Source organism: Rhinopithecus roxellana, chromosome 17, assembly GCF_007565055.1.
Source record: "Rhinopithecus roxellana isolate Shanxi Qingling chromosome 17, ASM756505v1, whole genome shotgun sequence".
Classification (NCBI taxonomy): Eukaryota; Metazoa; Chordata; class Mammalia; order Primates; family Cercopithecidae; genus Rhinopithecus; species Rhinopithecus roxellana.
This window is the reverse complement of record NC_044565.1, coordinates 58,340,045-58,366,087: the sequence shown is the minus strand read 5'-3', so window position 1 is coordinate 58,366,087 and position 26,043 is coordinate 58,340,045. Positions and strand designations below refer to the sequence as shown.

The window sequence follows — 26,043 nt, the reverse complement described above, 5'->3', positions numbered from 1 at the left end:
AGTGGACACAGTCCCTGGTGAAGGACACAGAGTTCAGGATCAGACACCCTTCTGCCATTGACTGGCTGTGTGATCTCAGAAATTTCACCTGAGCACTCTGGATCTTTGTCTCTGCATCAGTAAAATGAGAGTGGTAGATGCTACTTGAAGCTATTTTGTTAATGAGAAATTATTTTGTATAATGAAAAGTACATAAATCATATGCATAAGTATTAGCCATTATTAGCATGAAAAAATTCAAGTTTGCAATCCAATATATTAGGAGTTTATTAATAATATATGGTAAAATTATTTTGTCATTACTGAAGAAGTCATTGGCTTAGTCAGTTCAGGATCCTGTAAGAGATTACATAGACTGGAGTATTTAAATAACAGAAATACATTTCTCACAGTTCTGGAGGCTGTAAAGTCCAAGTTCTGGAGGCTGTGAAGTCCAAGATCAAGGTGTGGGCAGATCCAGTGTCTGGTGAGGGCTGGCTTCCTGGCTTGCAGATGGCTGTTTCCTCATTGCATCCTCATATGGTGAAGAGAGAAAAACATCATCTCTGTTGTGTCTCTTTTGGGAAGGCCGCTAATCTCATTCACAAAGCTCCATCCTCATGACCTGATTCTTCCCAAAGAATCTTCCCTCACCTCCAAATACCATTACATTGGGAATTTAGGCTCCAACATATGAATTTAGGGGGATACAAACACTCAGTCCCTAGAAGTCATCTTGTTGCTGCTTTAGATGTTACAACTTTTAAGTTAAAAGAAAAGAGTTTGATGAGCGTTGCATCAAAGAAATCCATTAGTTGTTTGGCCAAGCAGATTTCTTTATCTCACTTAGCCTGGGCATCAGAAGACCCACTGTGCTGGGATGTGGATGTGAGGAATGAATGACAGAGGAGTGATGGAAGGGGCCAAGCTCAGCCCAGCAGATAGCCAGCTCCTGGTATGTGGGGGTTTTGGAAATTTCTTTTCTATTTTTTGTTGTTTGAAATGGGGTCTTGCTGTGTCACCCAGGCTGGAGTACAGAGGCATGATCATGGCTCACCACAGCCTCACCTTCCTAGGCTCAGGTGATTCTACCACCTCAGACTTCCTCGTAGCTGGGACTACAGGCACATGCCACCATGCCCAGCTAATGTTTTGTATTTCTTTTTTTTTGGCAAGGGGTTAGGGGAGAGATAGGATCTTACTATGTTACCCAGGCAGGGGTAATTTCTTTCCCTGAAGTTGTCCTACTTCCAACCTGTGACCCTAGGTCCCAGATGGATTGTAACCAGCTTGTCCTGAGTTCTGAGTAAGCCTTGCAGAGGGAGTATAGAGACCTCAACAAAAACATTTTCTCCGAATAGATAGGTGACTCAGCACTGGACACCAAGAAAGCTGCATTTTGCTGAAAGTCAGTAAGAAACTCGGGACCAGGTCTGGGGCAGTCAGCCTCCTATCCTGGACCATGGTCTCCTCATCCGCAAAGCAAGGGGCTGGGCAGAGAGTTGCCCAGGTGGCTTCCAGCTCTGGCATTCAGTGCATCTAATTTCTAGTTGAGTGAGTTGTCATTTATAGACCAGGAAGGGTGAAATTATCCCCATTAATCTGCTCACAGTTCTGGTGCTTGAGAAACTACTGGGTCTTGCCACATCTCGAATTAGCTCTAGGCCCTTGGGCTTTTAATTAAAGGGCTTTGTGAGTCAGATGGTTTATGGTCAGATTGACATCTTCAGGGAGACACAGAGGGAGGTCCTCTGTTCTGTCATCGCTTGTTTAGAAATCAGCTACCTCTCTCAGTGTGAGAACTCAGAATCCAGAGTCTTGCAAGGGACTTCCAGGAACGGCTTGTGGTTACGACTCACCCCTGACTTTCGCTGACTCCAGGCCCCAGAGGCTGGGGGACAGCAGATATGCTGCCTGCCATTGCCTCTTTCCTTGTGTGTGTCTGAGTGGTGCCAGCCTGATCAGATTCTGTTGCAGTTCCCCGTGCTTGCCACAACGTCGGTCGCGTTTCTCACCCAACTCTGCTTCCGCTTCTGGTGGTTTGTGCTAAATGCATTTTCAATCCCAAGCGGTACAGAGAATAAAAGGATTGTCTTTAAAAAGTGGCTTTGAATGTGTCAAAAGTAAGGTTGCCTGCTGTGTGTTTTTGACAATTGCTTCCCCAGAGGAGCCTTTGAAAACCTCACTTTTCAAGATGCTTCAACTCCTATTAGAAAATGACTTAAATAAAATTGCTCTTCTGACCATCGCTGCTCTGAATGCCAGGCTACTGATTATTTGTCTAACTTGAATCTCCAGGGCTGGAACTTCACACCATGTCTTTTCACTACCCTCCCAGAGAAGGGGAGAGGAGGTGAATAGACACTTGTCAGATTCTTCTGCCTGGTGTCACTGTAGGGGATGCACACACACTGGAGTACAGGCTTGCTAAAGAGAGACTGCATTGTTATTTCAACTAGACACATTTGCTTTTTCCGCAGGTGATTACTGAGCACCTGTGGTGTGCCCGGCGCCATGTTAGGGCAAGAGATCTACCTCATCCTTGCATTGTAAACCTGTATCATCCGTGGCAATGTTTTGCACCACTGCCCTCCCAGGGTTCCTGCAAGCTGACTCCAGTTCATTTTATTTTCCTTCTGCATGCTGATGGGTTCAAGGTATTTCAATGGGCTGCTGTGAGACTATCTCCCTGTCAGGATCTCTCAACCTTGGCACTAGTAAGAGAGTCTGGGGCAAAGTAGGTGTCTGTTAAGGGAGGAGGAGGGGTGTTCCTGTGTGTGGTCGGATGCTTAGCAGCATCTCTGTCCAGTAGCACCACATCTACCTCAGTTGTGACAACCAAAAATGTCTGCAGGCATTGCCAAATGTCTCCTCCCTGTTTTACATTTACCAAAGTGCTGTTTATGTCCTTTACAGTTAAGGAAACTTAGGTGCCAGGAAGAAACTTGCCCAAGTCAAACAGTGAGTTAGGGGTAGAGCTTTAGCGACAGTTTAAGTCTTGTCTTCCCAACCCAGTGTCCATCTTGTGGATCCATTCATTGGTGTGCTCCTAAATGTTTAATAACAAATTCTCTGGGATAAACAAAAGCCAAACAAATTTGCTGGGAGCATGGGACAATTTCCATGGTGTAAATACTTCCACCATGGCTGGTTTCAAGCTACTTCCATGGCCTCACTGAATGTGAAGTTGGGAAGGGATCTGTACAGTTGGCCCTGGTGAGCTGGTGCCAGCCGGCTCAGAATGCTCCTGGGTCCTTGTGTGCTGTTCATCACATGTTAGTCTTGCTCTCCCTCTGGACCTTGTTCTGCCACCCCCAGACACATGTGCTTATCACTGTGATGTCCTGGGGGGAAAGCAGTCGCCTGGTAAGAGTTTTTGATAACTTCTCCGGATAAACATAAAGCAGTTAGAGTGGAGTTTTCCCTGTCTTCTGTTAAATGAAAGTTTCTTTTCACAGTCTTTCCATTGAAGAAGTTGGAAAAGTCATGGGATAGCTCTGGTCTTAGAGCAGAAATGAAGTTCCCCAGAAGGGGATCTTGGACAGAATAGTCTCTTTGGCAGGGACTAGACGCTGTTACTCGCCATCAGATGTGTCTACTGTAAGATGCTTGGGAGGCATCAAAGTGGTGACAGTGGGGGGATGTTGGATTTTACCATTCTGGAATATAAGAGAAGGGGTGTGGCTGGTGTTTTAGTCCCGATAGCAGCTATGACCACTGGGAGTCTCATTTTCCACACCTACAAAAGGAGAAATAGTGATCCCCTTCCCACTGTTGGTGAAAGAGCAGATGAACCTCTGCCTGAGTCTCAGACACCTACTGCCCACTTGGTTGCTTGGTGGATCGGCTGGCTATCGACAGTGTAATCTCATCAAGCCTAAAGACTTAGTAGGTCTTGACTTTCTCACCTTGACCATGACTCAGTGTCATGTGCTCCTAGTCATCCTGTCTGTGGTCCAACGTTAGCCTGGGAAGTCCCAGGGACTGAGGGAAGAACCCTCAGCTAGTTATCAGGCGATCCAGGTTCTCCTCCTGCCTTTGATATCACCTCATTACATAACCTTGGGAAACACTTTGGTGTGACTAGAACGTGGATACTCCCAGGAGAAGGGTAGGAGCATGGTAGGGCATTTGGACTTTATCATGAAGGTGGTAGGAAATACTTGAAGGGTTTTAAGCAGGGATGACACATCATCAAATGTGTGTTTTGAAAAGTTGTTTCTGCAGAGGACAGGGCCACAGCAGGATCAAACCAGTTAGGGGATTGGTGTAACAGTCCTGTCGGAAAGTGATGAGGTAGCTGGGTGAGGTGACCCACGCCTGTAATCCCAGCACCGTAGGAGGCTGAGGCTGGCAGATAGTTCGAGACCAGCCCTTGGCAACATGGTGAAACTCCCTTTCTACAAAAAAAATACAAAAAAAAAAGTCAGAGATGGTGACCTGCATCTATAATCCCAACTATTCAAGGTGGAGGTTGCAGTGAGCCGAGATCACTCCCCTGAATTCCAGCCTCAGTGACAGAATGAAACCCTGTCTCAAAAATGAATAAATAAATAAATAAATAAATAAAAGTCATCAGACAACTCATAGGCACTAAATGCTGAGTGGCACAGACAGAAGGTTCTATGAGAGTTCAGAAAAGGGAGAGGTCAGTATGGATTGCGGTCTTAGGTGGGTATCAGAGAACACTTCATGGAGGAAGTAAGACTCTGCTGCTGGCCTTGAAGGATAGTAGACAGGGTGGAGGGTGAAAGTCTAGGCTGCAGGGCAGGGCAAGAGAGTACAAAGCTGCAGTAAATCACATTTGGGCTTAAGCTGGGAGTTTACATAAAGGATGGCTCTGATTAGTATGCAGTCGTTTATGGAAGAACTTGTACCCTCGGCTAAGGAATATGGATTTTGTTAGAGGTGGTGATTCTCACATGGAAACTGCATTTTCCTGTAGTCAATTTCTGTGGGGATCTTATCCTTATCCATTCTTCTATCCACTGCTCCCCTGATTGGGATGGGGTGTGTGCACCCCCCTCCTGTAGCCCTGTGCTGTTGGGGAAGGCAGAATCCCTTTGCGTCTTGGGGACGAATGCAATGCTGAATACTGATCATATGACCCCTGCCTTGCCTCACAGCAGGGAGCCCAGGAACAAGAGCAGCTGTGCTATTGTCTGGAGCGCAATTGCCAGTGTTTGTCTGCTGAGGCCAGGGGTGACCCTTGCCAGCATCGTAGATAAGCCGGCTCCCAGCTGTCCTGGGTACATTCTCAATCATTCCTCATCCTATGGATTCTGACTCTCTCCTGCTTCCCAAGAATGATGGAAGTTTTTCATTTTCCCCCGTGCCTGCTTTGTAAAAGTGTGTCTGGCTCTGCCCACAAAAATGAAGGATGACCGACCTCAGAGTATCCAAATAAAATGAGATTTGTATTTTCTGTGAAGTGTTAAGAAACAGTTTGCTAGAAAATAGTATGAGCGATATATTGTTGCCTCTGAGGCTCACATGAGGAGATTGAGGCTCATCGGTGTGTAATGACTCACATGAGGTAGCACAGACAGGAATTGGTCAGGCGGAAACTGGAAACCAGGGACCCTCTGAACTTCAGCATATTCCTGTTGGGTTTGAACAGGAGCATTCTATAGAAGGGGCTTCATTGTCAGGGTAGTTTTAGCAGAGGTTTGCCTGATAAGAACATGACTTTCTCGAATGGCAGTGTATATCTTAGGTTAAGCTGTTACAGAAACACTCCACTGAAGGGCACTTCCACACATTGAGAGTCCCAAGACTGTTCGGCCACTGTGCACAGGGCAAGTCACTTGCCATGTAGAACTGGAACCCAAATCTCCTGCTTCTTAGCCCAGAGTGCTGTGCCTCCTAGTCGGCCTTATGGCATCAGTGGTCTCTACAGAACACCCAACAGAAGCCACCTGACAGTGTCCCTTGTAGATAGTGCTGTAGGCTGGGGCACTGGGAAGCCTTGAGGTGGTCTATGGGACTCAGGGTGTGTTTGCCATGTGACACCATGTGGCCTTTGGGTACATGAGGGCTGTAGGTGTTCACAGGATATGCCGGAGCATACCAGGATTGCTGGAAACTTCGACAGCACATGACTCTAGTCAGACTGACTCTAGACTCTAGATTGTCCTCACTGCAGTATGGCCATGGTACCATTGCTTAGTTTCTCACTCCAGGGCATCACTGGCCTAGAACCTCTGTAACATGCCTTTACATCTGATAGTCAAGGTCAGCTTGACCTCGCTCATTTAGGGCAGTAGTATTTGCTGAAATTCAGATAGATGCCAAATACCGCACTGGTCACTTTAAATGCTAGGTACCCCTAATGACCCTGGAATAAACCTGTTATTCTCATTTTGCAGATAAGGCAACTAAGACTCAGCTCCAAAGACCGGAGACTGAGGTTCATGATTGCTGGGCTTGAGACCCCAGGCTCTTTCCACAGCACCATCCTCCACTAATGCTTACTAAAGCATTTGGGATATCAGCTTACCATCCAGCTACAGATGAAATGTAGAAGCATCGGTATGTGTGAAGTCCTCCACAGCCTGACAATAGCCTCTTTTTCCACTCACTGTATCTCTGCCACCTCTTTCCTTCATCCCCAGCTATGCTGGGCTGTTCACTGCCCTCAGAGAAGCTGAATTTTACAAATTCAACCATCAACTCCTCATTTGTGCAGGGCTCTGGGCTAGTTACAATCGTTTGTAAAGATGAATGAGACATGACCTCTCCTATTAAGTAACTTTCCACCCAATGGTGGAGATAAAACATGAACAAAAATGTAATAGCTCATTTGGTTTTCAAAGTAGTCCAAAGAGGCTTGCTGGTATATATCTCCATATGATCTGCATTTAACGGGTGTTGTATCTGAGGATCTGACCATAGTGACTGACTAAACGTCACACAGCCCAGCCAAGGCCAAGTTAGGGGTAGACCCAGGTCAAGACTAAGTCAAAGCATTCTCCTGGCTTGCATCACCTGGGGATGGTCAGGCTCAGACTCCACAGCCCAGACTGCTGGTTTTTGTCCTATTGCTGCCTTCCTGATGGAGACAAGGCAGGCTGTCAGCTGCTGACATCTCAAACCTGCTTAAGGTGTGCCCCTTACCCCTCCCGAATGGTGATGCTCCTATAGTTGGAGCCCTGGATCTGGATGGGAAGAGGGGAGGTAAAAATGCCCCTTTATCTGTCATCCAATTGTGTTATTGCTTGGGGTTGTCAGAGAAGAGGAAGCTGGTCTCCTTGGGTTTCTAATGTGTCTCCCACTTCCTCACTCAGAGGAGACCTGGTGTAACTGACATTCTGAAATGCAGTATCAAGGAGAAGGAACCCATCCCAGCGGTTGTGTTCAGGCAGTGCAATGTGAACTCATCGAAAAGCTTGGTGGAGTTTCCTGAATGCTGCAGCCAGTTTGGCAGGTGTTCTCCTGCCCTGAACATGGGTGCACTCACCTTAATGGCTATTCAGGTGTTACAAAGACCACAGAGAGATGTTAAACCACAGCCTTGGGAAATGGAACTAATGTGAGCCCAGGAGTAGAGATCTGGGCTCTTGTTCTGGTTCTGATACCATTTGCCACTTGCAACTGCCTTCCCCACCCCATGACTCATATATGCCACCTCTGAGGGTGGCCTGGGTCCTCTCCGTTGCTGTAGAGTACAGTGGTCAGGGCCCAGGCGGGGGTCCCTCAGATGTGAGTCCAAATGCGTGCTTCGTTATCTACTTGCCATTAACCCAGAGTTCGTCATCCAGCCTCTCTGAGTGACTGTCCAGCTCCTTATCTGTAAGATGTGGATAATAGGAGCACTGCCTTTTCCAGCAAGAGTGGGGCGAGGGCTGGATGGAACATCCAGGTGATGTCTAGACCATGCCTGGCACACAGTCAGTGCTCAGTGAATAAGGTTGGTATCTCCTGCCACATCACCATCATCACTGGCTTGTTGGCCTCTGACTGTCTAGGCCTGCCTGAGCCATGGCCACTCCCAATTAGTCACTATCTGGTCTCTGGGCTCCTTCTGTGCTGGGCTTCCCACCATAGGAAGGCTGTGTACTGGGTGGCATCAGACAGATGCTTTCCTTCTCTAGGTCTTAAGTATCCCTGAGAATAACATTATAACATATAGTCATAATCACAGCTGTCGTGTGGTGAATGGTAACCCATAAGAAGGTAAGTGCATTCCCTAACTCCCACAACCTGTGCACATGGCCTAATTTGGCAAAAGGATCTGTTTATCAAAAAAAATCATCACTTGCAGAAGCCCCTACACAAAACAGGTAAAACGTATCTCTATTCCTGTTATCGCAGGATGAGGGCCCAGAGCCCTGCCCGTCCCCCTGCCCGTCAGTGCCTCCAAGAGCCCTGCCAGTTTCTAGGGCTGCTGGGAGCTGGCAGGCTTCTCTGGGGCCTCTGAAAATCCCTGACCTCGAGGCCCTGTGATGCTCCACGATTAAACATATGCCAGAAACGGTCCCTTCAGAGAACAGACAAATTCCCTCTGCTTTCTCATTGGCACTGCACTTTACCTGTATTGATGGGAGAGTTTGTTAAGACTGAGTTCCTGCCTTGCATCCCAGGGATGAAGCCCACTTGATCATAGTGGATAAGCTTTTTGATGTGCTGCTGAATCCGGTTTGCCAGTATTTTATTGAGGATTTTTGCATCGATGTTCATCAGGGATATTGGTCTAAAATTTTCTTTTTTTGTTGTGTCTCTGCCAGGCTTTGGTATCAGGATGATGTTGGCCTCATAAAATGAGTTAGGGAAGATTCCCTCTTTTTCAATTGATTGGAATAGTTTCAGAAGGAATGGTACCAGCTCCTCCTTGTACCTCTGGTAGAATTCAGCTGTGAATCCGTCTGGTCCTGGACTTTTTTTGGTTGGTAGGCTATTAATTATTGCCTCAATTTCAGAGCCTGCTATGGGTCTATTCAGGGATTCAACTTCTTCCTGGTTTAGTCTTGGGAGAGTGTAAGTGTCCAGGAAATTATCCATTTCTTCTAGATTTTCTAGTTGATTTGCGTAGAGGTGTTTATAGTATTCTCTGATGGTAGTTTGTATTTCTGTGGGGTCCATGGTGCTATCCCCTTTATTATTTTTTATTGCGTCTATTTGATTCTTCTCTCTTTTCTTCTTTATTAGTCTTGCTAGCGGTCTGTCAATTTTGTTGATTTTTTCAAAAAACCAACTCCTGGATTCATTGATTTTTTGGAGGGTTTTTTGTGTCTCTATCTCCTTCAGTTCTGCTCTGATCTTAGTTGTTTCTTGCCTTCTGCTAGCTTTTGAATGTGTTTGCTCTTGCTTCTCCAGTTCTTTTAATTGTGATGTTAGAGTGTCAATTTTAGATCTTTCCAGCTTTCTCTTGTGGGCATTTAGTGCTATAAATTTCCCTCTACACACTGCTTTAAATGTGTCCCAGAGATTCTGGTATGTTGTATCTTTGTTCTCATTGGTTTCAAAGAACATCTTTATTTCTGCCTTCATTTCGTTATGTACCCAGTAGTCATTCGGGAGCAGGTTGTTCAGTTTCCATGTAGTTGAGCGGTTTTGACTGAGTTTCTTAGTCCTGAGTTCTAGTTTGATTGCACTGTGGTCTGAGAGACAGTTTGTTATAATTTCTGTTCTTTTACATTTGCTAAGGAGTGCTTTACTTCCACTTATGTGGTCAATTTTGGAATAAGTGCGATGTGGTGCTGAGAAGAATGTATATTCTGTTGATTTGGGGTGGAGAGTTCTATAGATGTCTATTAGGTCCGCTTGGTGCAGAGATGAGTTCAATTCCTGGATATCCTTGTTAACTTTCTGTCTCGTTGATCTGTCTAATGTTGACAGTGGAGTGTTGAAGTCTAAACGTAATCCAGCATATAAACAGAACCAAAGACAGGAACCACATGATTATCTCAATAGATGCAGAAAAGGCTTTTGACAAAATTCAACAGCCCTTCATGCTAAAAACGCTCAAGAAATTCGATATTGATGGAACGTACCTCAAAATAATAAGAGCTATTTATGACAAACCCACAGCCAATATCATACTGAATGGGCAAAAACTGGAAAAATTCCCTTTGAAAACTGGCACAAGACAGGGATGCCCTCTCTCACCACTCCTATTCAACATAGTGTTGGAAGTTCTGGCTAGGGCAATCAGGCAAGAGAAAGAAATCAAGGGTATTCAGTTAGGAAAAGAAGAAGTCAAATTGTCCCTGTTTGCAGATGACATGATTATATATTTAGAAAACCCCATCGTCTCAGCCCAAAATCTCCTTAAGCTGATAAGCAACTTCAGCAAAATCTCAGGATACAAAATTAATGTGCAAAAATCACAAGCATTCTTATACACCAGTAACAGACAAACAGAGAGCCAAATCATGAATGAACTTCCATTCACAATTGCTTCAAAGAGAATAAAATACCTAGGAATCCAACTTACAAGGGATGTAAAGGACCTCTTCAAGGAGAACTACAAACCACTGCTCAGTGAAATCAAAGAGGACACTAACAAATGGAAGAACATACCATGCTCATGGATAGGAAGAATCAATATCATGAAAATGGCCATACTGCCCAAGGTTATTTATAGATTCAATGCCATCCCCATCAAGCTACCAATGAGTTTCTTCACAGAATTGGAAAAAACTGCTTTAAAGTTCATGTGGAACCAAAAAAGAGCCCGCATTGCCAAGACAATCCTAAGTCATAAGAACAAAGCTGGAGGCATCACGCTACCTGACTTCAAACTATACTACAAGGCTACAGTAACCAAAACAGCATGGTACTGGTACCAAAACAGAGATATAGACCAATGGAACAGAACAGAGTCCTCAGAAATAATACCACACATCTACAGCCATCTGATCTTTGATAAACCTGAGAGAAACAAGAAATGGGGAAAGGATTCCCTATTTAATAAATGGTGCTGGGAAAATTGGCTAGCCATAAGTAGAAAGCTGAAACTGGATTGTTTCCTTACTCCTTATACGAAAATTAATTCAAGATGGATTAGAGACTTAAATGTTAGACCTAAAACCATAAAAACCCTAGAAGAAAACCTAGGTAGTACCATTCAGGACATAGGCATGGGCAAGGACTTCATGTCTAAAACACCAAAAGCAACGGCAGCAAAAGCCAAAATTGACAAATGGGATCTAATTAAACTAAAGAGCTTTTGCACAGCAAAAGAAACTACCATCAGAGTGAACAGGCAACCTACAGAATGGGAGAAAATTTTTGCAACCTACTCATCTGACAAAGGGCTAATATCCAGAATCTACAAAGAACTCAAACAAATTTACAAGAAAAAAACAAACAACCCCATCAAAAAGTGGGCAAAGGATATGAACAGACATTTCTCAAAAGAAGACATTCATACAGCCAACAGACACATGAAAAAATGCTCATCATCACTGGCCATCAGAGAAATGCAAATCAAAACCACAATGAGATACCATCTCATACCAGTTAGAATGGCAATCATTAAAAAGTCAGGAAACAACAGGTGCTGGAGAGGATGTGGAGAAATAGGAACACTTTTACACTGTTGGTGGGATTGTAAACTAGTTCAACCATTATGGAAAACAGTATGGCGATTCCTCAAGGATCTAGAACTAGATGTACCATATGACCCAGCCATCCCACTACTGGGTATATACCCAAAGGATTATAAATCATGCTGCTATAAAGACACATGCACACGTATGTTTATTGCGGCACTATTCACAATAGCAAAGACTTGGAATCAACCCAAATGTCCATCTGTGACAGACTGGATTAAGAAAATGTGGCACATATACACCATGGAATATTATGCAGCCATAAAAAAGGATGGGTTTGCGTCCTTTGTAGGGACATGGATGCAGCTGGAAACCATCATTCTTAGCAAAGTATCACAAGAACAGAAAACCAAACACCGCATGTTCTCACTCATAGGTGGGAACTGAACAATGACATCACTTGGACTCGGGAAGGGGAACATCACACATCCGGGCCTATCATGGGGAGGGGGGAGGGGGGAGGGATTGCATTGGGGAGTTATACCTGATATAAATGACGAATTGATGGGTGCTGACGAGTTGATGGGTGCAGCACACCAACATGGCACAAGTATACACATGTAACAAACCTGCACGTTATGCACATGTACCCTAGAACTTAAAGTATAATAAATAAATAAATAAATAAAAATAAATAAATAAAAGACTGAGTTGCTGGCTTCAAAAGAACAGCAGATTCTTCCTTCCTCTTGGTCAGAGGTTCCTAAGAAGGCAGATTCTTAGGGAAAGAGCAAAACAAAAACAAGCTTTAAATGCCACCTCCTTCCCCACTGGGCCCAGTCGGGGGGAAAGGGGAAGATCTCTCACCAGGCTAGAGCTGCTCACCCCCAGGCATGATCGGTGCCTGCTGGCAGCAGAAAAAGGCCAGGCCTTGTCTCAGAGATGTGCCTGTACCCCGAGGACCCCAGGTCTGTGTCCTCCCAGTAGACTGCGGTTTCTCCAGCAGGCCCAGTACTGGTGGCAGCTGTACTCCTGTGCTGGTGTCCCGTCTGCTTGCCTCAGGCAGTCCTCAGTGGGAGAGCCACAGAGCCCTCACGCTTAAGGGACTTGACTGGCTGCTTATCAGAACAGCTGGGTATTCGGGTTCCGGGCTGCCAGGGCACAAGGAACCCACCAGTCTCTTCAAATACACTGTTTCAATTAGTGACACCCTCCCTTCTCAAACCATAGCATGTCTGCTTTATAACCAAGTGGCATCAGTCTGTTTCTCTATAAGGCCAACGAGCTCCATGAATTCCGAAGACAGGCAGGTGAACACAGGGAGAGTGAATTATTGCAAAGAAGTATTTGTGTGGATTGGGAAGCAAGGCATTGTCTGGGAGAGTTCCCTACCAACACAACTGGATATAAAAGTAACCAGCCTGTGGGAGTGTGGATTGTATTCAGGTGACCGCTTGTTCTTACATGCCTAGGACAGTCCTGGTGTCTGCCTGTTGTCCCAGCAATATTATTAAAAGGGCCCCCTTTCACTCTCAGAGGTATCCTGGTTTGGATGATAAACCATTAAGTCACCCCAATTGTTTGTCTGTGTATATAAAAGTGGTTAGCAGCACTTAGTGTGGATGTGTAGTGTAGGGAGTATGTGGACGTAAAAGCCTGTGCCTGTGTGCTCTGACAGCCCAGAAGCTGGCTGTGGGTTAGCACGGCTGCACGGTCGTGGGCAAGTCACTTCACCATTTCACAGCACACACGGCTTTGAGGTGAGATCAGGGGCCTCACAGTCCGATAAATGGTGGTTCAGGTCCTTTCTCATAGCCTGCTAGCTTTGACCTTTGCAGAATTACTTAGCTTTTCTCAACTGTAAATTAAGAATAATCATATGGACCTCTCAGAGTCGTTATTGTTTTTATATAATCTATATACAGCATCTAGCATATTTACTGACAAATCATAACCTGCCAACAAATGGTGACTGCTGTTATTGTTGTTGTTATTGTTCTAGGGCTGTGACGGTTTTTGGCTTTAGTCTCTTCCTGGGGGAAATGGTAAGAGATGACCCCTGTCTTTCCTGGCTTCCCAGGCTTCATGGGGCTGAAACCCAGTGGCATCCCCGAAGCCTGGTGTCCCGGGCATGTGTGCCCTGCTGGTGCTGGGGATGCACAAAGGGAGTTGCCTGCCTGCCCAGCTGCTCCATCCCTCTGGGACATAGGAATTAGATTCCTAAAGCATCATCCCCTCCACCCATCCTGGTGACTCTTCCATCTCAGGCCCTCCCTTTGTCCCCTCCCTGGCCCAGCCACTCGCTCCTCCCACAGTGTGGCTGTATAAACACGAAGACCAGGATGTCATTTACTGGTGTTGGCTGACATTGGTCAGCTGCTACCCAGAGGGGACTAGGGACTAAATTCCTAATTCTGCCTGCACAACGTCTCTCAGTCTTTCCTGCCTGGAGAGTCTCCTATCTTCCTTCTCTCCTTTTGAAGGAAGGTGTCGTCTGTTCCTAGTGTATTTGCTTTATTCTCTTTCTTTCCGCTATTTGACTTTGCAGAATTTGAGCCAGACTGCCTACATTCACACCTTGACTCTATCACTCAAAAGCTAAATCCCATGGACAAGTGACTTAATCATTCTGTGCCTCAGTTAGCTCATCTGTAAAAGGGGACAATAATAATGCCTATGTAGTTTGGTTGCCATGAGGTTTCAGGGAGTCACTATATGCACGGTGCTAAACAAAGCCCAATACGCAGTAAGTACTTGATCAATGTTAGCCATTTTTATTATCTAAACACCTGCCCCTTCTGGTTTCTCGGTGTTGGTCTGTGCTGCTAGTATTGAGGGACTCAGTCTAAGCTCTGCTGCTGGTAAACTGTGGGCACAAGCATGCCCCACCCTGGGCTTTGGGTCTCTTCACTGCCCACCCCGGAGGGTGAGGATGTGGTCTTTGGGGCCCTTTTGGCCTCTCGTAGTGGATATTGCCTTCCCTTCTGTTGCCCCGCCTTGCTTTTCAATTTCCAGAACCATTCAGAAGGGGAAGGCAGCAGCCATTTGATGCTGTTCTCTAGCCCTACCCTGAGTGGGGTGGGGAGGGACAGGACACAGGGAAAGGTCACTAGACTGGAAGACAGGAGATGCCTATTTCAGGCCCTAGTTCTGTTTTGAGACTCTGGATAAGGCACCTCCTGTCTCTGATTTCGGCTTCTCCATTTATAAACTGGGGTGATTACCCCTCAGCTTTGTACCTCTCTCAAAATGAGCAAAGATGAAAAGATATGGGAAAGCATTTTACTGGCTGCCAGGTGCTACAGAAGGGCAAACTCCTGGTTGTGTTGGGTTGTGTGCATCCCCACCAGGCCAGGCACGGGGCATAGCACTGTGGAAGTAGCCTGGGCCGAGCGTGGCTGCTTGGATGGCAGCAAATGCATGCTGGTGTTGCTGGTGATATGTGAGGTTGTGCAGTCTGTGGAGATGAGAGATGAGAGTTTTCAGTTTCTTTCCCCCGCTTGCTCTCTGTTCTCCCTAATGGACACTTGCCCCGGGGTGACTCACACCGTAAACCATCAGCAATTGCTTCAGAAGGCTTGGAGTCCTCTCAAACATATACTGACTTTTTGTTCTATGTTTGGTTTGGAGGAGTGGGGCAGATCCCTGGGAGGCCATTAGCTGTGGGACCTGGAGTGAGCCCCTTCCCTTGGAGAGCCTTTGTGGTTGCATCTGTAAGCTGGGAGAAGGTGGGGTGAGGGTGAGAACTGAGTTGGGGTCCATGTTAACTGAATGCTAGTCCATGGATCAGAGCCAGATTGGTGACACTAAAACCCTCTGAGAAGATTTTTAACCATACAAGTTTCCTGATCGCTACTCTGGATTGTGTCTGTATTTTTTGTTAGCTTCTTAGATGTATAGCCAGTATGGGGGACCCGCTGGAGTAGGGGGGACCGGTATGTGATGGCTTACCCATAAGGGGGCTCTGCATTCTCTATGCCCTGGTGCCCATCAGAGGTCTATGAATAGTATTAGTATGAGTAGAAGTGGTACTTGATTATTAAGTTATTATTAGGGTCATCTCTATGTGTGGTGTGTGGTTGTTTAAGTTACCAGGTGACTGTCATTCTTTATGATGTGCATTTGGAGTTGGGGAATTTCTGTAAGCCTCAGTAAGTAAATGGAGTGAACAAAATGGATAGGAAAACAAGCAGGAGGTGCCTTAGAATCATGATCAGGAGGAAACCCAGTGTTCCGCCTGACTGACCCTCTTGGTTTTGTGGTGGAAGATAGCAGCATTCGTGCTGAACCCAGCTGAGTGAATCCGTCCCAGTCATGCACTCTGAAAATGGGTTCAATTTTGAGGACATTTGAGAAAAAAAAAAAAAAGCAGTGAGGATGGGATAGCTCTCCCTGATACCTGATCACTTTCCAGATCCTTTTGTGACACGCCTGTCCCCTCAGCCACAGTCAGGAGGTGAGGAACATGGCCTTCCCCCAGATTCCTTCTTTGGAAATTCATCACCTTCCGTGTCTACACCTGAGTGTGTGGAAAACAGCCCTGTACCAGGCTGTGCTTGGTGGTGGGAAATGGAATTTGTGGACCCCAACCCTGAGTTCGGAGGAAGTAAACGTCTTGGCCCCGCCCCATTACCATCACAATCCGGTTTCCCAAAATGCAGGGCCCAGTTCCACTAATGTCCACTCAGAAATCACTTTCTCATCAAGCCAAGGACATTTCAGAGTTGCTATGTTTTCTCTATCATTTCCTTCCCTCCTCCCCCACTTCACTTCCTGTTTTTTCTTCCTCTTTCTCCACCCCCACCCCATCTCTCCTGGCCTGTCCCTTGTTGTCTGAGAACAGGAACAAAGCCTTGAGCCAGGGAGCATTGATAATTGTGACTTCCTGAGGTGCCCTCTTGCTGCTGGCCCTGCTGCTGAGAGCCAGAACCAGCCCAGCCTCTAGGGGCCTGGGAGCCTGGCAGGAAGTCTTGGATTGTAGACCCCCTCCTTCCCCCACAAGCCCCACCACCATCCCCCACCCCCATCAGAAAGAGAATCTAATAAGAGTAATCTTTCATGCCCTTATAACAATTTCAGCTTCCAAAGAACTGTCTCATGCATTTGAGCTGAAACACTGGAAAAAACAGGCAACTCTAGTGTTTTGCCCTAGAAACAAACTATAGTTCAGTTTAGATAGCAAAAAGTAGATTTAGGAGGCATGGGTTTATTTCTGGTTCTGCATTGTATCTCTTTTTGACTCTGCAAATCATCCTAGCTCTTGAAAGACTGATTTCCTACCTCTTTGGAAAAATGGAATTAACGGTATCTCACCGGGATTTTTTAAGGGCAAATTAATAAGAAAGTTTATCTATACAATTCTCATGGTATGCCTGACAGATATTTGCTTAATAAGTGAGAGCTCCCCTCTGTTTTCTGTGATTTGGTTTTCTGCACAAAGGAGTGGCCATTCAAATGCACAGGAGCCAGGAAGAAAACCCTGCAATAAATGATACTCATGGAAAAAGAGTCCATGTCTGTTGCTGTGTTTCTCTGAAACATGGAGAGAGAGGGACAGAGAGAGAGACCTGGGGCCACATACGCTTCTCACTGAAGGGCAGCACTCACTCCCCACTGTGTCACTGTGTTCATGGGTCATGGTATTTTATAACAATATTTTTCTAGTGAGGAGCAGGGAGAACCATCCCAGTCACATGCCTGAGGTGGGCTGTTTTACTAATTTAGCTCCCAGGGGTGAAACTACAAAAACAGCAATCTGGAAAAAGTGCCACCCCCCTTTTTCAAAATCTGTTCAACAAAAAATAAAAAATAAAAAGACTTCCCATTCAAGGTCAATGACCACGTGTTTGAGAAGTCAGCCTCACCATGTGGCTGCATTTAAAAAATATGACAAAGGCCAGAGAGTCAGAGATATGTTCCAATGTGTATTCGACTCCCAAACTGCTGAGTCCCCGAGTGAGGCTGCTTCTTCTCTGAGCCTCAACCTCCTAATTATAAAATGAAAGAATTAGACAAGATTATCTCTTAGATGTCCTTCAGGCCTAATAATCTATGATCCTGTGACTCTCTGCTCTCCTTAAAAAATATATTGTGACTAGAGGAGAATAGGAAATTGCTTCTCACAGTAACATGACTTGCATTCCCTTTTTAGCAGGGTACCACCATCTTAAAGGACAGAAAAGCTACAGGACTTTAGGAGGCCACCGTCCTGATTTGGGAAGCCCAACTTCCTTTGGCCAGACAGCAGCTAAGCTGATTCATCCCATCAGCCTGGATTGGTGAAACTGAATCACAGGAGATATTTCCAGGTAAGAAACAGTTGACTTTGGTTATGGCGTGTAGCACAGTGATAACTGTCATTGTACTGCAGGAAATATGTCATATGCATGCTCATATTATGAAAGACATGAAAGTATCAAGGAAGGCGTCCAAGGCTCTGGGTTCTATAGCTGTATTCTGAATGGGATCTGTGCTATCTTGAGTCTTTGGGGGTTAAGGAATGAAAGAAGGTAGCTGAGAATTACATGCAGGGGAAGAACAGGTTCGAGCTGTAGATCTAGGTTCCTTTTTCCTTGCTGAACCATTTAGTGTTCCTTTCTGCCCAACTAGATTTAGACAATAGGAGGAGAGGTCCTTTGGTAGCCAATCTGAGATGGAATTTAGATCCCATGTCAGAGAACTGACTTGCATCCCGTCTGCCACATCTTTAGAAACAAATTCAGTTCATGAAGTTTCATCCAAGAGCACTTGCAGCAGACAGGCTGCAGCTAACCACTCTCATCACCCGCTTGCCTGACCACCAACACAATGGCTCTGTCTGCTTATTGCTCTTCTCTCTCCCCTCCTCCCAATCACCTATGGATCCTTTCCTTCTTATGTGCAAGGAATGTGGCCACATCTACTAGAATGTCTTCACTAGAACTGCACCTGATGTAGGCTGACATCCCTCCCAGATGACTAAAGTTTGGTCAAGGGTTCAGCTGCCTGGACTGTGGTATATTAACACATCTCCCTTAAGCAGGCCCAGTGTAAGGACTCACGGTTAGGAATCATCAAAAAAAAAAAAAAAAAAAAAAAAAGCCAACACACTGAGATGGCCACACATCTTCACTCTTGCACTAGTTTTTGGTGTTACCGTCTGCTATCCTCTGTCTTGAAGCTCTTCTTTTTCAGCCAGATACCTTGACCTTTCTTGAAAACTAAAACCAGAAGCGTTTCATAAAGCTAAGCATAGGACAGAAGGTAAGACCAGGTGATATCTAAAACTCGTTTTGCATTCCCAGGATTGTCTTAACCTAGACTTGTTTCTTATGCCAGACTCTTATTCTTGGGGAACATGTTTATCTCATGCCTGCTTCCTTTCTTCCTCTTGTGGTTTCTTTCTCTATGGTGGTTTCTGAGCTATAGCATAATTCAGAGGAAGGAGAGAAGCTTTGCAACTTAGACACACCTGACTTCAGATCTCAGCTGTGCTATGTGTTGACTCAGTGATTTTGCTTAAATCACCATTTTAAATCCCCAAGCTTCTGTTTCCCCACCTGTAAGGTAGGGATAGTACACTCCATGTTATAGGCTTGTGTTGGGGATTAAGTGAGATCATGCATGAGCATGGTTTCTTGCTTATAGGAGACCTCAGCAAATACCAGCTCCTTTCGCTACCCACCCTTTTTTAGAGCTACTTAAATATAGCTTTGATCCCATATCTGGATTTCATTTGAGCCTTGTGCCTAAAATCTAGGACAGGCCTTGTCCACAAATACTGTTAAGTCCCAACAATTTAAAAAGGAGAGAAACTGTTAACAGCCTATTTTATTTCAGAGCTCTTCATCCATAGAAGCCTTTTCTCACCTGGATTTTAGCCAGATTGCCTCTCCAACCTGGTCATTGGAAGGTTTTCTCTGCCATACCCAAAGTTAGAACCACTACTTTCCTACCCCTTTGTCCCATGAGGTATTAGCTGAAAACTAACTCCCTCCTGGTAGCTTTTCCCCTTCAGACTAGCCTACATCCAAGACCAAGAGTAAGGGTCAATTGATTTGGGACAGGTGTCCTGGCCTGGCACTCAGCAAGACAGTCAGGGTCCAAGCATATGCTCATTCAGGGCTTTCTTCCTTGCCTGTTACCTTTTCTAAGGCAGTCATTCATCCAGTCATTCATTCAGTCAACAGATGTTCATGGAACATGAACCATGCAGTGGGTGGCTCGCGCTGATCTTGGTGCCAGGGATACAGGACAGAACAAAACCAAGTTCTTGTTCTCAAGGAGCTTGCATTCAAGTAGAGTCAAGGGATCATCAACAAGTAACACACATGCATGTATTACATCAGGCAGTATTAGGTGCTATGAAAAAAGTAAAGCAGAAAAAAATAAAGCTAAGTCAGAGAGCTAGAGAGTTGAGGGAAATGGGCATTAGTGTTTTATATAGAGTGCCAGGGAACACCTCTGGATAAGGCATTATTTGGGCAGGATCTGGAGAAAGTAAGGGAGCAAGGCTAGAAGGAAGAGCCAGAACTAAAGCTCTGAGCAGGGAATGTGCTTAGGCTTTACCCAAACTTGAGTGACCAGTAAGATTGGAGCAGAAGGAATGAGGAGCCTGTGGAATGAAGCGAGGGCATAAAGGACTTGGGCGTTTATGTTCTGACTGGCTTTTCTGGAGATTCTTCTACGCCTCCTTTCTCTTCGCCAGAGCTCTTACACAATGTTGTGTTAGTCATTCATTCGAAAATCTTTACTGGGCCCTAGCTACTGAGACTGCAGATTAATGAGTCTGGGTCCCTTTCTTAGGACTCCATGGCCTGGTGCTATCAAGGCTTCTTGAGGAAGCTGCATCAATAAAGTAAGTTGAAGTAAACAGTTGTCTTAATTTGATCATCATAGAGCCAATTTGTTAGAGTAGGAATTTTCCAGTGGAACCTCCCATAGATCACTTTTACCTGTTCTCTTGGAATTTACTTACATGATAGACATTTGGTCTAGCTTTACAGAGACCTGAGTCTGCTTCTTGCCTTCAGGGTAGAAGGAGGATCATTCATTCAGCAGATATATGAGTGCCTCTTCTATGTGAATGCTGCACCAGGCACTGGGGATAAATGAGGACTAGGTCAGCCCCTGTGGTTGAGTTGCTTCTGGTTTTACGAGGAGACACACAAATGGCTAGACAACACACTTTCATCAGTGTTGCAGTAGGAATGGGTGTTTGGGGAGCTCAGAGAAGGAGTCCCCTGACCCAGATAGAGGGGTGCAACCATGGAAGCTTCCTAGGAGTAGGTTATCTGCACTCAGTCCTGGAGATGAGATGTAGCCAGGCAGGTACCAAGCAAGGAGGTCAAGATGCTTCAGGGAAGGGTGTTAGGAATTTCCAGGCTGGGAGATGGAGATACATAGGCAAGAGCTGTGCCTTGGGGAACCCTGTGCACCTTCACCTCCTTCCTGAGACTGTGGAATTTGGAGAGGTGAGTCTGCGAGACCAAGGGACTCACTTAGGGAGGGAGGCGAGGGTATGAATGAGGGATTTTCCAGACCAAGCCGAGTGGTTTGAGTCTATTTTGAGGACAGCTCAGAGCTGCTCACAGTTTTAAGCAAAAATGGATGAGTTGATAAGATTGGAGTTTTAAGAGGCAAAGAGCCTAATTTTATTTGAAACCCTGGTTCCTTAAAATGCTTATTTTATACCTCTTTCATATATTATTATAAGATTATATTTTCCTTGGCTGTAAAATAAGTTCACACAGATCAACTGAATGAGATGGCTATGGGTAGTAGATGCAGACAATGACCCTTCCCACCATTGGTGCTGTAGTGAATGTTAAACATCATCATTTCGTGCACAATCTTTAGTACACAAATAACTGTGAAATGGTTAGAACATAAGTTTTGTTTCTCATAGAACTGGCTGGCAAAAACTTAACTATTCTAGTAGAAATGTTGGGATTTAGGTCTTGTTACATTTTCTTCCCATCAGAAAAGGAATGAGTAATATCCATTCCTTAACCATCTCTCCAGTGAATACTAAAATCAGAGTGTTCTTTTAGAAATTACACACTCATTAAAGAGGTAATATCTGAGTATCTACCAAGGGCCACACCCTGTGTTGGGCCATGAACATCAGGACAAATGAGACATGGTCAGCACCTCAAGGAGTTTCTAATCACGTGACAAAGACAAAAGCAGCCAACAGTCAGAGGAGCACATGGCAGATAAGAACCCAGACATGAACAAAGCGATGTGGATGCAGAGGATGGAATGTGTTCTCTGCCCAGGACAGTCAGAGAAGGCTCCAAAAGGAGCCATATGATTTGGGCATTGAAGGATGAGTAGGAGTTGGGAGCTGGAAGAGAGATACTCAGGTACAGAACTGCACTCTATAAATAAGGGCCAACATTGATTTCTCTGTCATGGGTGAGGAGGAAATAGCCAGCCTGCTCATCATGCTCAGATAATGCCTCAACTCTGCTTTTCAAAAATCCATTAGTGGCCACCTCCTCATCCTCCCACTTTGTTCCCAACAGTGACTAAAAAGAAGCAAATTGACTAATTTGAATTGATCTTTTCTCTGACCCTTTGGAGGTGTTAGTGAGCAGAATAGGGTAAGAGGACCAAGAAAAGAAGTAGAAAGAAGAGGAAGAGGAATTCGTCTTCAATATCCAGAAACACTGATTTAATAGCATGGATTGCACCATAGCTCTCTGGTGGTAAAATGCAGCTTTACAGAGACCCGAGTCTGCTTCTACTAAGTGAAAACTGTATTTCCCCTGCTACCTTCTTTTTGGAACTCTTGGGGTGGAATACGTATATGTGTGTGTGTGTGTATGTATATGTATATGTGTATGTATACACACACACACAGGGCTTTATGTATGTGTGTATGTACATATGCATGTACGTAAGTGTGTGCATATATGAGTATATGTGTGTATGTATATATGTGTACATTATGTAGAATTTATTCTAGAACCTAGCTCAGAGCATGGTGCAGTTGACTTCCCATCACCCCTGCTGGCTGGAAGATGAATGGATGCACTAGACTTAATCTTTCACCTGCACACTTTCCCGGATGTGCCAAGATCTCAGCACTTCATGGTATTGGATGTTCACGAGCTCCAGGAGGTAGCCTGGGACCAAGTACAGAAGATGAGACTGAAGCTCAGGGAGGAAATGGCTTGATCAAAGCCCACAGCTATGAGGACATCAGGATCAAAACTTTTGTCTAATTGTCCCCTCTTGCACTGTTCAGGCTGTGTATCATCCTCTCCACAAGCAGATGGGGCTTCAGGCAGACCAAGGAGGAAACTATGAAACTAAGCATTGTGTTTGGACTTGAGTCTCACCTAAACTCCAAAATGCAGGACTGGGCAAGCAGTGAGGTCAGAGCAGCATATGTCTAGAAGCCCTATGAAAGCTACATCTTTCCCTTCGGTGTCCGCTCACACACTTCCAGGAATGGAGAACTCACCACCTTACAAGGAAGCTGGTTCTAGTTCTAGAGACTGGGCAGTCATCCCTCCTTACAGAATCATCTCTAAACCTAACCATGCCTCAGTCCTAGTTGGCATGAACATCTCAACAGCGAGGGGCTTTTGGGTGAGTGCTTTGCTCTGATGGAATCTTTTGGAGACAAGGGCAGCTCTATGACATACCCTTTACCGAACTGCATTTAGAACCACTTGCCCTCCTTACAGTGAGGCTGTCTGGTTTCTTGTTCTTAGGGGCCCTATTTGTTCTTCCTAAAGGACTGGGCTGGAGGCAAGACCGATGACCTGGGTTTCTTCTCTTCTTCCTCTAAGGAAAAGTAGACCTCAACACGTGTTTTCTCTGACCCCATTCTCTCCAAAACGCTGGCTGCAGCCAGGGGGAGTGAGCATTCCTTTTACATCAGGTGAAATTCAAAAGGATAGTTTAAAAAGAGAAAGAAAGAGAAGATGCTGGGAAAAGGGACTGAGGGCAGTGTTCTTTTTAGAGGCAGCATCCTCCTGCCCCTGCTCCTGCACTGAGGCATGTTCGAGCACACTCTCACCCTGGCCCGGGCTCTGTAGTCCTCCACGTCCTCAGAATCCACACCAAAGGCCACCTCCCCAAAGAAGCCTGACTTGATAGCCCAGCCGAAAAGAGTTCCTTTCTCCTTCAAAACCCCGCAGTGCTGCCTCTCTGTAGCACTTTCTTGATACAACAGGGATACAGATTTAAAAATAAACAAAAAGGGAGAGCGGAAGAAAAACAAAAAGTGACCATGCTATCTGGGGTTAACGTGGATTCTAGTCCAAACTGCCACTGACTCACCAATTAACCTTGGTCAGCCCTCCTCCCTTCATCATCACTATGAGGGAACTGGGCTTGATCATGCAGCTTCTTCCATCTCTGAACTTGTCTTTAAGACACCCAACTCCCAAAAGAGTCCTTGAGTCCTGTTGAATCCCACATGGCCTGGCAGGACCCTAATGTGGGGTTTGCACTTAAACCACCACCAACAGGAAGCCCCGCTGGAGGGAGATAAATTACCCCTCACCTCTTCATGGCAGGCAGGGCCTCTGTCAGCCCTCAACAGACAACAGCTGATCTAGCTCACAAAGTGAAATGGGGCTAGCTTGTACCCCACTTTCCCAGCTGCAGGCCTGAATGAGGCAGCTACCAGCCCTATGCTGAGAGCTCTGGCACAGCTACAATGTTCAGTTCCTTAGTTTCAGTGCTCTCTCCTTCTTCCAACCCTGTCTTTGTTCCTTCTTTGGGTTGGAATCCAGGAGAACCAGCTTGGCAGGGGCTTTTAGCCTAGGCCTGATGGCAAGCCTGCCTTTCTCTGTTTGGAGCTATAAGCTGGCAGCACACTGGCCCCAGGAGGGACACTGCACTGACCCAGAAGTAGGTAGAGTCCGGGGGTTGGGACCAGGTGCACACTAGCAGAGGAGTTATGAAGAATTGTGACTGCTGAAACCAACTTGGCCAGTGTTTCCTCTAAGGTCCCCACTTGGTCATCAGTGCCCCTCTTAGGACCTTCTTTCTCGTACCTCAGCTCTTTCCTGTCTCCAGACCTGAAGGCTTTACTATGCTGCACATCAAGGAAGAAGGGGAACAGCCATCTATCAATTGTCTTCCGTTGCTATAACGTGTAATACAAGGAGCCTATAAACTTGATGACATTTGCAGAGGCACACGTACCTAGTCTCAGGACCCCCATATAACAAATATTGTACATGTTAGTGGGCTTCAGGTAAGATTTGCTTTAATTGTGGTCTTGATATAATCCTTTGTAGTGCTGCGTTTAAGAGTCCAGGCTCTGGAGCTAGACTGCCTGGATTGGAATCCTCTTCAGCCCCCTACCGGCTGATGCTCTTGGGCAAGTTATCAAACCTCTTCATAGGACAGTTTCTTCATCTCTAAAATGAGAAGACTAATAGCACCAACCTTGTAAGGGTTCTGTGATCTCTACATGAGTTAATACAGGTAAGCATTTAGAAAGGTGCCTGTGGACTCTGTGATTGTGACCGATTTTTATTTTGACTTAAAGCCTCAGTTGAATTTTCTGTTAGAAACAAGCGTCTGCAGTACGAAGTAGGTTCAAACACTTGCTGACCATTTGTGAAGCATCTCCTGGATGACTGAGTTGCAAAGCCGAGGCCAGCATCCTGACAGATATCAGGATGAACACCCAACAGACATCCCTAGTGTGTGACACTATCTGTTCCCTTCAGACAACCAACAAAAGGCCTTAGGAGACCAGAGGCGGGACGGTCCTCTGAGCGATGAGTCCTCTTAGAGGGAGTGAGAGGCCCAGAGTCAGTGTGGAAGCAGGAGCCCGGGGGAGCCAGGGAAGGCTGGAGAGTTGACAAAGGGTGACGTAGGAAAGGATGCCATTGTGAATGGGACAGTGGGAAACCAGCCAAAGGGAGAGGAATTGTTCAACAAAGAGTTTTTGGTGCTAATGTGAGCAGTAAGTTTCAAGTGTGTGCTTGAAGCCTTTTCAGTGCAAATTCCTGCAGGCCCCAGGAGCAGATCCCTCCACTTTGCCCAGTCCTGGAGTCAGGAGGAGGGGGATGTAGAATGTTCAAGTGGTGGGTTCCCACCATGAAGGATGGAGCAGGCCACCACTCTACGGCCGAGTGAGCACAGGCCTCCTCTGTGTGCAGCCTGAGCCAGGCCGGCCTCGTCCCCTTGAGGGACCTGACAAAGACTGCTTGTTCTCCCCTGACATCAGGCCTCGCCCTCAGGATTGCTCTGTCCTTCTGGGGCAAGATCTCACACAGTGATAATCGAGTGAAACGGAAGCGAAGAATTGAGTGAAGATGGTCCCAGGCGTCACCATGCCAACCCTGAGCCTGCGGAGGGCGCCTGCCCTGTGTCCTGTCTGCACCTCCCAGTTTGCACCAGGGACATCCCAGTGGTAGAGCTGCTGGTATCGGTTCAGAAAGACCAGCTGCCTGGTCACTGAGCCACCAAATGTTACAGTAACATTCAGTAAGAGCTGCAATAAGTAGGTTGACTGTTTTCTGCTTTTGCATTGCATTTAGCGATGTAGATTTTCTATTATAACAGATTTCTGTGGAGAGTTGAACCTTGGAAATTTCATAAGGCTTATTTT

The 26,043-nt window shown here is 45.8% G+C and overlaps 1 protein-coding gene across 3 annotated transcripts in view; it reads left to right on the top strand.

Moving 5' to 3' along the window:
* Positions 1–26,043, top strand: part of FAM49A (family with sequence similarity 49 member A) — a 112,692-nt gene that overhangs the window by 28,248 nt on the left and 58,401 nt on the right. The window contains exons 1-2 of one of the 3 annotated variants that reach the window (XM_030920761.1): positions 6,373–6,510; positions 17,626–17,782. The gene's annotated coding sequence lies outside the window, so the exon portion shown is untranslated. Of the gene's footprint in view, positions 1–6,372; positions 6,511–17,625; positions 17,783–26,043 lie in introns of those variants that run through there. The other 2 variants (XM_030920760.1, XM_030920762.1) reach the window with 2 other exon arrangements.